Source organism: Atractosteus spatula, unplaced genomic scaffold, assembly GCF_055471065.1.
Source record: "Atractosteus spatula isolate fAtrSpa1 unplaced genomic scaffold, fAtrSpa1.hap1 Scaffold_98, whole genome shotgun sequence".
Taxonomy (NCBI): Eukaryota; Metazoa; Chordata; class Actinopteri; order Semionotiformes; family Lepisosteidae; genus Atractosteus; species Atractosteus spatula.
The window spans coordinates 92,627-104,174 of NW_028296932.1; the positions used below are offsets into that span (position 1 = coordinate 92,627).

At 54.8% G+C, this 11,548-nt stretch overlaps 12 non-coding genes across 12 annotated transcripts; 4 read left to right on the forward strand and 8 right to left on the reverse strand.

The window, feature by feature from the left end:
* Positions 1-1,824: 1,824 nt before the first annotated feature.
* Positions 1,825-1,896, reverse strand: trnae-uuc (transfer RNA glutamic acid (anticodon UUC)). The gene has a single exon. It is a non-coding gene; the product is annotated as a tRNA-Glu (tRNA).
* A 201-nt stretch (positions 1,897-2,097) lies between these two features.
* trnah-gug (transfer RNA histidin (anticodon GUG)) lies at positions 2,098-2,169 on the forward strand. Its single transcript has one exon. It is a non-coding gene; the product is annotated as a tRNA-His (tRNA).
* Positions 2,170-2,729: 560 nt separating this feature from the next.
* trnav-aac (transfer RNA valine (anticodon AAC)) lies at positions 2,730-2,802 on the reverse strand. Its single transcript has one exon. It is a non-coding gene; the product is annotated as a tRNA-Val (tRNA).
* Positions 2,803-2,911: 109 nt separating this feature from the next.
* Positions 2,912-2,984, reverse strand: trnaf-gaa (transfer RNA phenylalanine (anticodon GAA)). Its single transcript has one exon. It is a non-coding gene; the product is annotated as a tRNA-Phe (tRNA).
* A 1,718-nt stretch (positions 2,985-4,702) lies between these two features.
* On the reverse strand, positions 4,703-4,775 carry trnag-ccc (transfer RNA glycine (anticodon CCC)). The gene has a single exon. It is a non-coding gene; the product is annotated as a tRNA-Gly (tRNA).
* A 453-nt stretch (positions 4,776-5,228) lies between these two features.
* trnae-uuc (transfer RNA glutamic acid (anticodon UUC)) lies at positions 5,229-5,300 on the reverse strand. The gene has a single exon. It is a non-coding gene; the product is annotated as a tRNA-Glu (tRNA).
* A 2,101-nt stretch (positions 5,301-7,401) lies between these two features.
* On the forward strand, positions 7,402-7,473 carry trnad-guc (transfer RNA aspartic acid (anticodon GUC)). Its single transcript has one exon. It is a non-coding gene; the product is annotated as a tRNA-Asp (tRNA).
* Positions 7,474-8,619: 1,146 nt separating this feature from the next.
* Positions 8,620-8,691, reverse strand: trnae-uuc (transfer RNA glutamic acid (anticodon UUC)). Its single transcript has one exon. It is a non-coding gene; the product is annotated as a tRNA-Glu (tRNA).
* A 201-nt stretch (positions 8,692-8,892) lies between these two features.
* Positions 8,893-8,964, forward strand: trnah-gug (transfer RNA histidin (anticodon GUG)). The gene has a single exon. It is a non-coding gene; the product is annotated as a tRNA-His (tRNA).
* Positions 8,965-9,524: 560 nt separating this feature from the next.
* trnav-aac (transfer RNA valine (anticodon AAC)) lies at positions 9,525-9,597 on the reverse strand. Its single transcript has one exon. It is a non-coding gene; the product is annotated as a tRNA-Val (tRNA).
* A 109-nt stretch (positions 9,598-9,706) lies between these two features.
* Positions 9,707-9,779, reverse strand: trnaf-gaa (transfer RNA phenylalanine (anticodon GAA)). The gene has a single exon. It is a non-coding gene; the product is annotated as a tRNA-Phe (tRNA).
* A 1,026-nt stretch (positions 9,780-10,805) lies between these two features.
* On the forward strand, positions 10,806-10,877 carry trnad-guc (transfer RNA aspartic acid (anticodon GUC)). Its single transcript has one exon. It is a non-coding gene; the product is annotated as a tRNA-Asp (tRNA).
* Positions 10,878-11,548: the final 671 nt, after the last annotated feature.

An 11,548-nucleotide genomic window follows, 5' to 3' on the forward strand; every position in this document is an offset into this window, starting at 1 on the left:
AGCCCCCGAGTGGGAGGGCTCTCTCTTCCTCCCAGGAGCTCTTGGACACGACGCACAGACAGAGCGCGGGGAGCTGCCGCCTGCAAACACGGCTCCAGGCAGGACTCCACTCCGCAGGAGCCGCAGAGCAGAGGAGATGGGGGCAGCTTAGTTCCTGTGCAGAGACCTGAGCTGTTGTTGCTGCGGACGCTGTCTTTTCTGTTCTCGGGGTAGGAGTGAATGTTGAGTTGCCCTTAGAAATGAAGCAGAGCACTTCAACGGCACGGGTGTGTGTGTGTGCGTGCGCCCTGGTGATTCTGGGAGACAGATCGAACCTGGGCTAAAAGAGAGGGGGCTTAGCCCTCTTCCATTTGCTAGTTCAGAGTTGTACAACCCATTTGTATCTGCTAGGCGGCGCAGTCGTCGTGCACAAAGAACGCTTTGAAAAGCGTCAAAAGCAAGTCATTCTGAGTTGGTCGTTTGTGTTTTCCGTTCAGACGCGAAATGCTGAAATGATCTCTCGGCTCCTCGGTTGTCATTTCTGCTCCGTAAAGAAATCACAGCACGCGTCGCCTTCCAGCACGCTGGGTCGGGACACGATGCCGGGGATCGAAGGATGTGATGTCTTCCTCGTTAGTATAGTGGCAAGTATCCCCGCCTGTCACGTGGGAGACCGGGGTTCGATTCCCCGACGGGGAGTAGAAAGCTTTTCTTTTACCTCCTTAGAGAAAGGACTGCCTTTCACTTCTCTGTTTTCTTTCACAGCGTCGTGCACCTTTTCATTGCTCTCGCTTTCAGAGCCTCCGCACGGCACACGACTCGACATCAGAAAGCACATTGAAGTGAAAGCAGGAAGCGCTGCGACATGCACTGTGCAGATCCAGCCACACTAAGAGGTGAGTGGGTCTGTTCGATGCACAAAGAACGCTTTGATAAGCGTCAAAGGCAAGTCATTCCGAGTTGGTCGTTTGTGTTTTCTGTTCAGACGCGAAATGCTGAAATGATCTCTCGGCTCCTCGGTTGTCATTTCTGCTCCGTAAAGAAATCACAGCACGCGTCGGCTTCCAGCACGGTGGGTCGGGACACGATGCCGGGGGTCGGAGAGAGCGATGTCTTCCTCGTTAGTATAGTGGTGATTATCCCCACCTGTCACGCGGGAGACTGGGGTACATCAGGACGCGCATTGGAGTGAAAGCAGGATGCGCTGCGACATGCACTGTGCAGATCCCGCCACACTAAGAGGTGAGTGGGTCTGTGCGATCACAGCGCTAGGCGAATCCCCAATCCCCTTTTGTGCGTGGCGACAAAAGAAGCCGGTCTGTTTCCGCCCAGTTTCGAACCATTGACTTTTCGCGTGGGAGGCAAACGTGATAACCACTACACTACGGAAACGGTAACAAACCCTTCCCAGCGGCCCAGTGCTGAGCTTCGCCAATGCGATTCAGCTGCTTCCAGTGCCTTTATTGGAGTGCGCTGATGGACCGTGCTCTCTCTCCAGAGACCAGCACGCCTGTCATGGACGGAGCAGGAAAAGCGGCGCCACATTCTACAGCCCTCTCCACGCAATCGACGAAATCGGGCTACTGAAGTGGAGAAAATCGCCTCTCCAGAAAGTGCAAATATCATCTTGGAGAGTATAAATCCTATTGCCGAAGGTCAGCCCTGTCTACCAGAGTAACCCTCCCACCTCCTGCAGCGATGATCAGCTCGTCTCACACGCGAGAAGTCTTCGGTTGGAAACAAGCGCCCCCTCTTCTCGCGCGTTTTGCACGTTCGAGTGGTTTTAATGCGGCTCCTTCGTACACGGTGCTGATCTTTTGGAAAGCAGGAGGCAAAACTGACACGTTCCCATACCGGGAGTCAAACCCGGGCCGCCTGGGTGAAAACCAGGAATCCTAACCGCTAGACCATATGGGAGCACACAACCCCGCTGTTCCGGGCATCATGCAAGCAAACTACATAAATATGAGAAAACACGCAAGAGAGTTGTCACTCAGAGTGTCGAAGGGTCGATGTATACTGGGGCTCAGTTGAAATGCAACGTCAGGACTTTTCCGAATTAGGTCACACGAAGAGAGCACAGCCTTTTCCGCCCTACCATGTGTGTATCGGTAACTCGCCGTGATCGTATAGTGGTCAGTACTTTGCGTTGTGGCCGCAACAACCCCGGTTCGAATCCGGGTCACGGCAGAATAGGGGCGTCTACTTTTACTACTTGCGCGAATGAAGGCAAAAGAAAGCCAATCGATGTGAACGAACGGCGCTTTACAGAGGAGTACTGCCTGACTGGATCGTTGATGAACGACAGAGGCCACTCCGACCTCTTCTCGGTTTTCTTCAACGACTTACTAAGGATCTTCTTCACATTCGCCCATGCAGGGGAAGCCAGTTACACCAAAGCAAACGCAGGAAAGTGCATTTCAAGCAGAGACCAGGAGGGACTTGTTTACACCGAGAGTGGTCGGAGAATGGAACAATGCGCCCAGCCCTGTTGCTGGAGCCGATTCTTGATGAGATCTTGCGCTCACTGGATACTAATCTTTCTGTTGTTCTTGCAGGTCCTGCGCTGCTTTTGAGCCGACAGAGCTCGTCCTGGTCTGTCGGCACAGCCCAATTGCAAATGATCGGCTCCGCGTAGAGAAGGAACGTGCGTTTGGTACAAGAGTGCATGAAGGCACCGGAAATACATTGGGAACAAATGACCGGTCGCTCAAGACCTCTGTGAAGTACAGGAGCGTGCAACAAGAGGCTGTTTCCGCCCGGTCTCGAACCGGGGACCTTTCGCGTGTTAGGCGAACGTGATAGCCGCTACACTACGGAAACCTGCAGGGACCGCTGCTGGTGTCTCGCTTGCGTTTCGGGCTGAGAAAGGGAAGCGTCACTTTAGGCAGGGGGCGCTGGAGAGAGGAACAAAGGGCGCGATGAAACAAAATGCCGAAACCCGGGATCGAACCAGGGACCTTTAGATCTTCAGTCTAACGCTCTCCCAACTGAGCTATTTCGGCAGTGCACAGAGCCCACAGCCACCTGCTCCAGCCTTCCTGTGTTGCGGCATGAGCGCACCAAGAGGAGCGGGAGAGTGTTGCAGGAACGTCACTCAGAAGGAAAGCCACCCAGCTGCGCCCTCTGAGCTCTGTCCAGCGCATCTTCCTCGCATGGACTCCTGCCTGCGACGGGCAGGAAACAATTAGCAAGAACAGAACAGCACCCCATGGGTGTCTCATGACCACACCTTAGGTTGTGACACGTGCAGGTGTGAGGGGTTGCCGGGCTACTCTGGAGCAGAGCTTGGGCGGAGGGGTGGCGGGAAAGCAGACAAAGAGGTGACACCTCAAGGTCTGCACGATCACAGCTCTCCGCCGCCCCAGGCTTCCGCTCGATAAGCTACTGGACACACCCGCCCCTCCTCACACAGACCGTGGAAAAGCCCCCGAGTGGGAGGGCTCTCTCTTCCACCCAGGAGCTCTTGGACACGACGCACAGACAGAGCGCGGGGAGCCGCCGCCTGCAAACACGGCTCCAGGCAGGACTCCACTCCGCAGGAGCCGCAGAGCAGAGGAGATGGGGGCAGCTTAGTTCCTGTGCAGAGACCTGAGCTGTTGTTGCTGCGGACGCTGTCTTTTCTGTTCTCGGGGTAGGAGTGAATGTTGAGTTGCCCTTAGAAATGAAGCAGAGCACTTCAACGGCACGGGTGTGTGTGTGTGCGTGCGCCCTGGTGATTCTGGGAGACAGATCGAACCTGGGCTAAAAGAGAGGGGGCTTAGCCCTCTTCCATTTGCTAGTTCAGAGTTGTACAACCCATTTGTATCTGCTAGGCGGCGCAGTCGTCGTGCACAAAGAACGCTTTGAAAAGCGTCAAAAGCAAGTCATTCCGAGTTGGTCGTTTGTGTTTTCCGTTCAGACGCGAAATGCTGCAATGATCTCTCGGCTCCTCGGTTGTCATTTCTGCTCCGTAAAGGAATCACAGCACGCGTCGCCTTCCAGCACGCTGGGTCGGGACACGATGCCGGGGATCGAAGGGTGTGATGTCTTCCTCGTTAGTATAGTGGCGAGTATCCTTGCCTGTCACGCGTGAGACCGGGGTTCGATTCCCCGACAGGGAGTAGAAAGCTTTTCTTTTACCTCCTTAGAGAAAGGACTGCCTTTCACTTCTCTGTTTTCTTTCACAGCGTCGTGCACCTTTTCATTGCTCTCGCTTTCAGAGCCTCCGCACGGCACACGACTCGACATCAGAAAGCACATTGAAGTGAAAGCAGGAAGCGCTGCGACATGCACTGTGCAGATCCCGCCACACTAAGAGGTGAGTGGGTCTGTTCGATGCACAAAGAACGCTTTGATAAGCGTCAAAGGCAAGTCATTCCGAGTTGGTCGTTTGTGTTTTCTGTTCAGACGCGAAATGCTGAAATGATCTCTCGGCTCCTCGGTTGTCATTTCTGCTCCGTAAAGGAATCACAGCACGCGTCGGCTTCCAGCACGGTGGGTCGGGAAACGATGCCGGGGGTCGGAGAGAGCGATGTCTTCCTCGTTAGTATAGTGGTGATTATCCCCACCTGTCACGCGGGAGACTGGGGTACATCAGGACGCGCATTGGAGTGAAAGCAGGATGCGCTGCGACATGCACTGTGCAGATCCCGCCACACTAAGAGGTGAGTGGGTCTGTGCGATCACAGCGCTAGGCGAATCCCCAATCCCCTTTTGTGCGTGGCGACAAAAGAAGCCGGTCTGTTTCCGCCCAGTTTCGAACCAGGGACTTTTCGCGTGGGAGGCAAACGTGATAACCACTACACTACGGAAACGGTAGCAAACCCTTCCCAGCGGCCCAGTGCTGAGCTTCGCCAATGCGATTCAGCTGCTTCCAGTGCCTTTATTGGAGTGCGCTGATGGACCGTGCTCTCTCTCCAGAGACCAGCACGCCTGTCATGGACGGAGCAGGAAAAGCGGCGCCACATTCTACAGCCCTCTCCACGCAATCGACGAAATCGGGCTACTGAAGTGGAGAAAATCGCCTCTCCAGAAAGTGCAAATATCATCTTGGAGAGTATAAATCCTATTGCCGAAGGTCAGCCCTGTCTACCAGAGTAACCCTCCCACCTCCTGCAGCGATGATCAGCTCGTCTCACACGCGAGAAGTCTTCGGTTGGAAACAAGCGCCCCCTCTTCTCGCGCGTTTTGCACGTTCGAGTGGTTTTAATGCGGCTCCTTCGTACACGGTGCTGATCTTTTGGAAAGCAGGAGGCAAAACTGACACGTTCCCATACCGGGAGTCAAACCCGGGCCGCCTGGGTGAAAACCAGGAATCCTAACCGCTAGACCATATGGGAGCACACAACCCCGCTGTTCCGGGCATCATGCAAGCAAACTACATAAATATGAGAAAACACGCAAGAGAGTTGTCACTCAGAGTGTCGAAGGGTCGATGTATACTGGGGCTCAGTTGAAATGCAACGTCAGGACTTTTCCGAATTAGGTCACACGAAGAGAGCACAGCCTTTTCCGCCCTACCATGTGTGTATCGGTAACTCGCTGTGATCGTATAATGGTCAGTACTTTGCGTTGTGGCCGCAACAACCCCGGTTCGAATCCGGGTCACGGCAGAATAGGGGCGTCTGCTTTTACTACTTGCGCGAATGAAGGCAAAAAAAAGCCAATCGATGTGAACGAACGGCGCTTTACAGAGGAGTACTGCCTGACTGGATCGTTGATGAACGACAGAGGCCACTCCGACCTCTTCTCGGTTTTCTTCAACGACTTACTAAGGATCTTCTTCACATTCGCCCATGCAGGGGAAGCCAGTTACACCAAAGCAAACGCAGGAAAGTGCATTTCAAGCAGAGACCAGGAGGGACTTGTTTACACCGAGAGTGGTCGGAGAATGGAACAATGCGCCCAGCCCTGTTGCTGGAGCCGATTCTTGATGAGATCTTGGGCTCACTGGATGCTAATCTTTCTGTTGTTCTTGCAGGTCCTGCGCTGCTTTTGAGCCGACAGAGCTCGTCCTGGTCTGTCGGCACAGCCCAATTGCAAATGATCGGCTCCGCGTACAGAAGGAACGTGCGTTTGGTACAAGAGTGCATGAAGGCACCGGAAATACATTGGGAACAAATGACCGGTCGCTCAAGACCTCTGTGAAGTACAGGAGCGTGCAACAAGAGGCTGTTTCCGCCCGGTCTCGGACCGGGGACCTTTCGCGTGTTAGGCGAACGTGATAGCCGCTACACTACGGAAACCTGCAGGGACCGCTGCTGGTGTCTCGCTTGCGTTTCGGGCTGAGAATGGGAAGCGTCACTTTAGGCAGGGGGCGCTGGAAAGAGGAACAAAGGGCGCGATGAAACAAAATGCCGAAACCCGGGATAGAACCAGGGACCTTTAGATCTTCAGTCTAACGCTCTCCCAACTGAGCTATTTCGGCAGTGCACAGAGCCCACAGCCACCTGCTCCAGCGGCATGAGCGCACCAAGAGGAGCGGGAGAGTGTTGCAGGAACGTCACTCAGAAGGAAAGCCACCCAGCTGCGCCCTCTGAGCTCTGTCCAGCGCATCTTCCTCGCATGGACTCCTGCCTGCGACGGGCAGGAAACAATTAGCAAGAACAGAACAGCACCCCATGGGTGTCTCATGACCACACCTTAGGTTGTGACACGTGCAGGTGTGAGGGGTTGCCGGGCTACTCTGGAGCAGAGCTTGGGCGGAGGGGGGGCGGGAAAGCAGACAAAGAGGTGACACCTCAAGGTCTGCACGATCACAGCTCTCCGCCGCCCCAGGCTTCCGCTCGATAAGCTACTGGACACACCCGCCCCTCCTCACACAGACCGTGGAAAAGCCCCCGAGTGGGAGGGCTCTCTCTTCCTCCCAGGAGCTCTTGGACACGACGCACAGACAGAGCGCGGGGAGCCGCCGCCTGCAAACATGGCTCCAGGCAGGACTCCACTCCGCAGGAGCCGCAGAGCAGAGGAGATGGGGGCAGCTTAGTTCCTGTGCAGAGACCTGAGCTGTTGTTGCTGCGGACGCTGTCTTTTCTGTTCTCGGGGTAGGAGTGAATGTTGAGTTGCCCTTAGAAATGAAGCAGAGCACTTCAACGGCACGGGTGTGTGTGTGTGCGTGCGCCCTGGTGATTCTGGGAGACAGATCGAACCTGGGCTAAAAGAGAGGGGGCTTAGCCCTCTTCCATTTGCTAGTTCAGAGTTGTACAACCCATTTGTATCTGCTAGGCGGCGCAGTCGTCGTGCACAAAGAACGCTTTGAAAAGCGTCAAAAGCAAGTCATTCCGAGTAGGTCGTTTGTGTTTTCCGTTCAGACGCGAAATGCTGAAATGATCTCTCGGCTCCTCGGTTGTCATTTCTGCTCCGTAAAGAAATCACAGCACGCGTCGCCTTCCAGCACGCTGGGTCGGGACACGATGCCGGGGATCGAAGGGTGTGATGTCTTCCTCGTTAGTATAGTGGCAAGTATCCCCGCCTGTCACGCGGGAGACCGGGGTTCGATTCCCCGACGGGGAGTAGAAAGCTTTTCTTTTACCTCCTTAGAGAAAGGACTGCCTTTCACTTCTCTGTTTTCTTTCACAGCGTCGTGCACCTTTTCATTGCTGTCGCTTTCAGAGCCTCCGCACGGCACACGACTCGACATCAGAAAGCACATTGAAGTGAAAGCAGGAAGCGCTGCGACATGCACTGTGCAGATCCAGCCACACTAAGAGGTGAGTGGGTCTGTTCGATGCACAAAGAACGCTTTGATAAGCGTCAAAGGCAAGTCATTCCGAGTTGGTCGTTTGTGTTTTCTGTTCAGACGCGAAATGCTGAAATGATCTCTCGGCTCCTCGGTTGTCATTTCTGCTCCGTAAAGAAATCACAGCACGCGTCGGCTTCCAGCACGGTGGGTCGGGACACGATGCCGGGGGTCGGAGAGAGCGATGTCTTCCTCGTTAGTATAGTGGTGATTATCCCCACCTGTCACGCGGGAGACTGGGGTACATCAGGACGCGCATTGGAGTGAAAGCAGGATGCGCTGCGACATGCACTGTGCAGATCCCGCCACACTTAGAGGTGAGTGGGTCTGTGCGATCACAGCGCTAGGCGAATCCCCAATCCCCTTTTGTGCGTGGCGACAAAAGAAGCCGGTCTGTTTCCGCCCAGTTTCGAACCAGGGACTTTTCGCGTGTGAGGCAAACGTGATAACCACTACACTACGGAAACGGTAGCAAACCCTTCCCAGCGGCCCAGTGCTGAGCTTCGCCAATGCGATTCAGCTGCTTCCAGTGCCTTTATTGGAGTGCACTGATGGACCGTGCTCTCTCTCCAGAGACCAGCACGCCTGTCATGGACGGAGCAGGAAAAGCGGCGCCACATTCTACAGCCCTCTCCACGCAATCGACGAAATCGGGCTACTGAAGTGGAGAAAATCGCCTCTCCAGAAAGTGCAAATATCATCTTGGAGAGTATAAATCCTATTGCCGAAGGTCAGCCCTGTCTACCAGAGTAACCCTCCCACCTCCTGCAGCGATGATCAGCTCGTCTCACACGCGAGAAGTCTTCGGTTGGAAACAAGCGCCCCCTCTTCTCGCGCGTTTTGCACGTTCGAGTGGTTTTAATGCGGCTCCTTCGTACACGGTGCTGATCTTTTGGAAAGCAGGAGGCAAAACTGACACGTTCCCATACCGGGAGTCAAACCCGGGCCGCCTGGGTGAAAACCAGGAATCCTAACCGCTAGACCATATGGGAGCACACAACCCCGCTGTTCCGGGCATCATGCAAGCAAACTACATAAATATGAGAAAACACGCAAGAGAGTTGTCACTCAGAGTGTCGAAGGGTCGATGTATACTGGGGCTCAGTTGAAATGCAACGTCAGGACTTTTCCGAATTAGGTCACACGAAGAGAGCACAGCCTTTTCCGCCCTACCATGTGTGTATCGGTAACTCGCCGTGATCGTATAGTGGTCAGTACTTTGCGTTGTGGCCGCAACAACCCCGGTTCGAATCCGGGTCACGGCAGAATAGGGGCGTCTGCTTTTACTACTTGCGCGAATGAAGGCAAAAAAAAGCCAATGGATGTGAACGAACGGCGCTTTACAGAGGAGTACTGCCTGACTGGATCGTTGATGAACGACAGAGGCCACTCCGACCTCTTCTCGGTTTTCTTCAACGACTTACTAAGGATCTTCTTCACATTCGCCCATGCAGGGGAAGCCAGTTACACCAAAGCAAACGCAGGAAAGTGCATTTCAAGCAGAGACCAGGAGGGACTTGTTTACACCGAGAGTGGTCGGAGAATGGAACAATGCGCCCAGCCCTGTTGCTGGAGCCGATTCTTGATGAGATCTTGGGCTCACTGGATGCTAATCTTTCTGTTGTTCTTGCAGGTCCTGCGCTGCTTTTGAGCCGACAGAGCTCGTCCTGGTCTGTCGGCACAGCCCAATTGCAAATGATCGGCTCTGCGTACAGAAGGAACGTGCGTTTGGTACAAGAGTGCATGAAGGCACCGGAAATACATTGGGAACAAATGACCGGTCGCTCAAGACCTCTGTGAAGTACAGGAGCGTGCAACAAGAGGCTGTTTCCGCCCGGTCTCGAACCGGGGACCTTTCGCGTGTTAGGCGAACGTGATAGCCGCTACACTACGGAAACCTGCAGGAACCGCTGCTGGTGTCTCGCTTGCGTTTCGGGCTGAGAAAGGGAAGCGTCACTTTAGGCAGGGGGCGCTGGAGAGAGGAACAAAGGGCGCGATGAAACAAAATGCCGAAACCCGGGATCGAACCAGGGACCTTTAGATCTTCAGTCTAACGCTCTCCCAACTGAGCTATTTCGGCAGTGCACAGAGCCCACAGCCACCTGCTCCAGCCTTCCTGTATTGCGGCATGAGCGCACCAAGAGGAGCTGGAGAGTGTTGCAGGAACGTCACTCAGAAGGAAAGCCACCCAGCTGCGCCCTCTGAGCTCTGTCCAGAGCATCTTCCTCGCATGGACTCCTGCCTGCGACGGGCAGGAAACAATTAGCAAGAACAGAACAGCACCCCATGGGTGTCTCATGACCACACCTTAGGTTGTGACACGTGCAGGTGTGAGGGGTTGCCGGGCTACTCTGGAGCAGAGCTTGGGCGGAGGGGGGGCGGGAAAGCAGACAAAGAGGTGACACCTCAAGGTCTGCACGATCACAGCTCTCCGCCGCCCCAGGCTTCCGCTCGATAAGCTACTGGACACACCCGCCCCTCCTCACACAGACCGTGGAAAAGCCCCCGAGTGGGAGGGCTCTCTCTTCCTCCCAGGAGCTCTTGGACACGACGCACAGACAGAGCGCGGGGAGCCGCCGCCTGCAAACATGGCTCCAGGCAGGACTCCACTCCGCAGGAGCCGCAGAGCAGAGGAGATGGGGGCAGCTTAGTTCCTGTGCAGAGACCTGAGCTGTTGTTGCTGCGGACGCTGTCTTTTCTGTTCTCGGGGTAGGAGTGAATGTTGAGTTGCCCTTAGAAATGAAGCAGAGCACTTCAACGGCACGGGTGTGTGTGTGTGCGTGCGCCCTGGTGATTCTGGGAGACAGATTGAACCTGGGCTAAAAGAGAGGGGGCTTAGCCCTCTTCCATTTGCTAGTTCAGAGTTGTACAACCCATTTGTATCTGCTAGGCGGCGCAGTCGTCGTGCACAAAGAACGCTTTGAAAAGCGTCAAAAGCAAGTCATTCCGAGTTGGTCGTTTGTGTTTTCCGTTCAGACGCGAAATGCTGAAATGATCTCTCGGCTCCTCGGTTGTCATTTCTGCTCCGTAAAGAAATCACAGCACGCGTCGCCTTCCAGCACGCTGGGTCGGGACACGATGCCGGGGATCGAAGGGTGTGATGTCTTCCTCGTTAGTATAGTGGCAAGTATCCCCGCCTGTCACGCGGGAGACCGGGGTTCGATTCCCCGACGGGGAGTAGAAAGCTTTTCTTTTACCTCCTTAGAGAAAGGACTGCCTTTCACTTCTCTGTTTTCTTTCACAGCGTCGTGCACCTTTTCATTGCTCTCGCTTTCAGAGCCTCCGCACGGCACACGACTCGACATCAGAAAGCACATTGAAGTGAAAGCAGGAAGCGCTGCGACATGCACTGTGCAGATCCAGCCACACTAAGAGGTGAGTGGGTCTGTTCGATGCACAAAGAACGCTTTGATAAGCGTCAAAGGCAAGTCATTCCGAGTTGGTCGTTTGTGTTTTCTGTTCAGACGCGAAATGCTGAAATGATCTCTCGGCTCCTCGGTTGTCATTTCTGCTCCGTAAAGAAATCACAGCACGCGTCGGCTTCCAGCACGGTGGGTCGGGACACGATGCCGGGGGTCGGAGAGAGCGATGTCTTCCTCGTTAGTATAGTGGTGATTATCCCCACCTGTCACGCGGGAGACTGGGGTACATCAGGACGCGCATTGGAGTGAAAGCAGGATGCGCTGCGACATGCACTGTGCAGATCCCGCCACACTTAGAGGTGAGTGGGTCTGTGCGATCACAGCGCTAGGCGAATCCCCAATCCCCTTTTGTGCGTGGCGACAAAAGAAGCCGGTCTGTTTCCGCCCAGTTTCGAACCAGGGACTTTTCGCGTGTGAGGCAAACGTG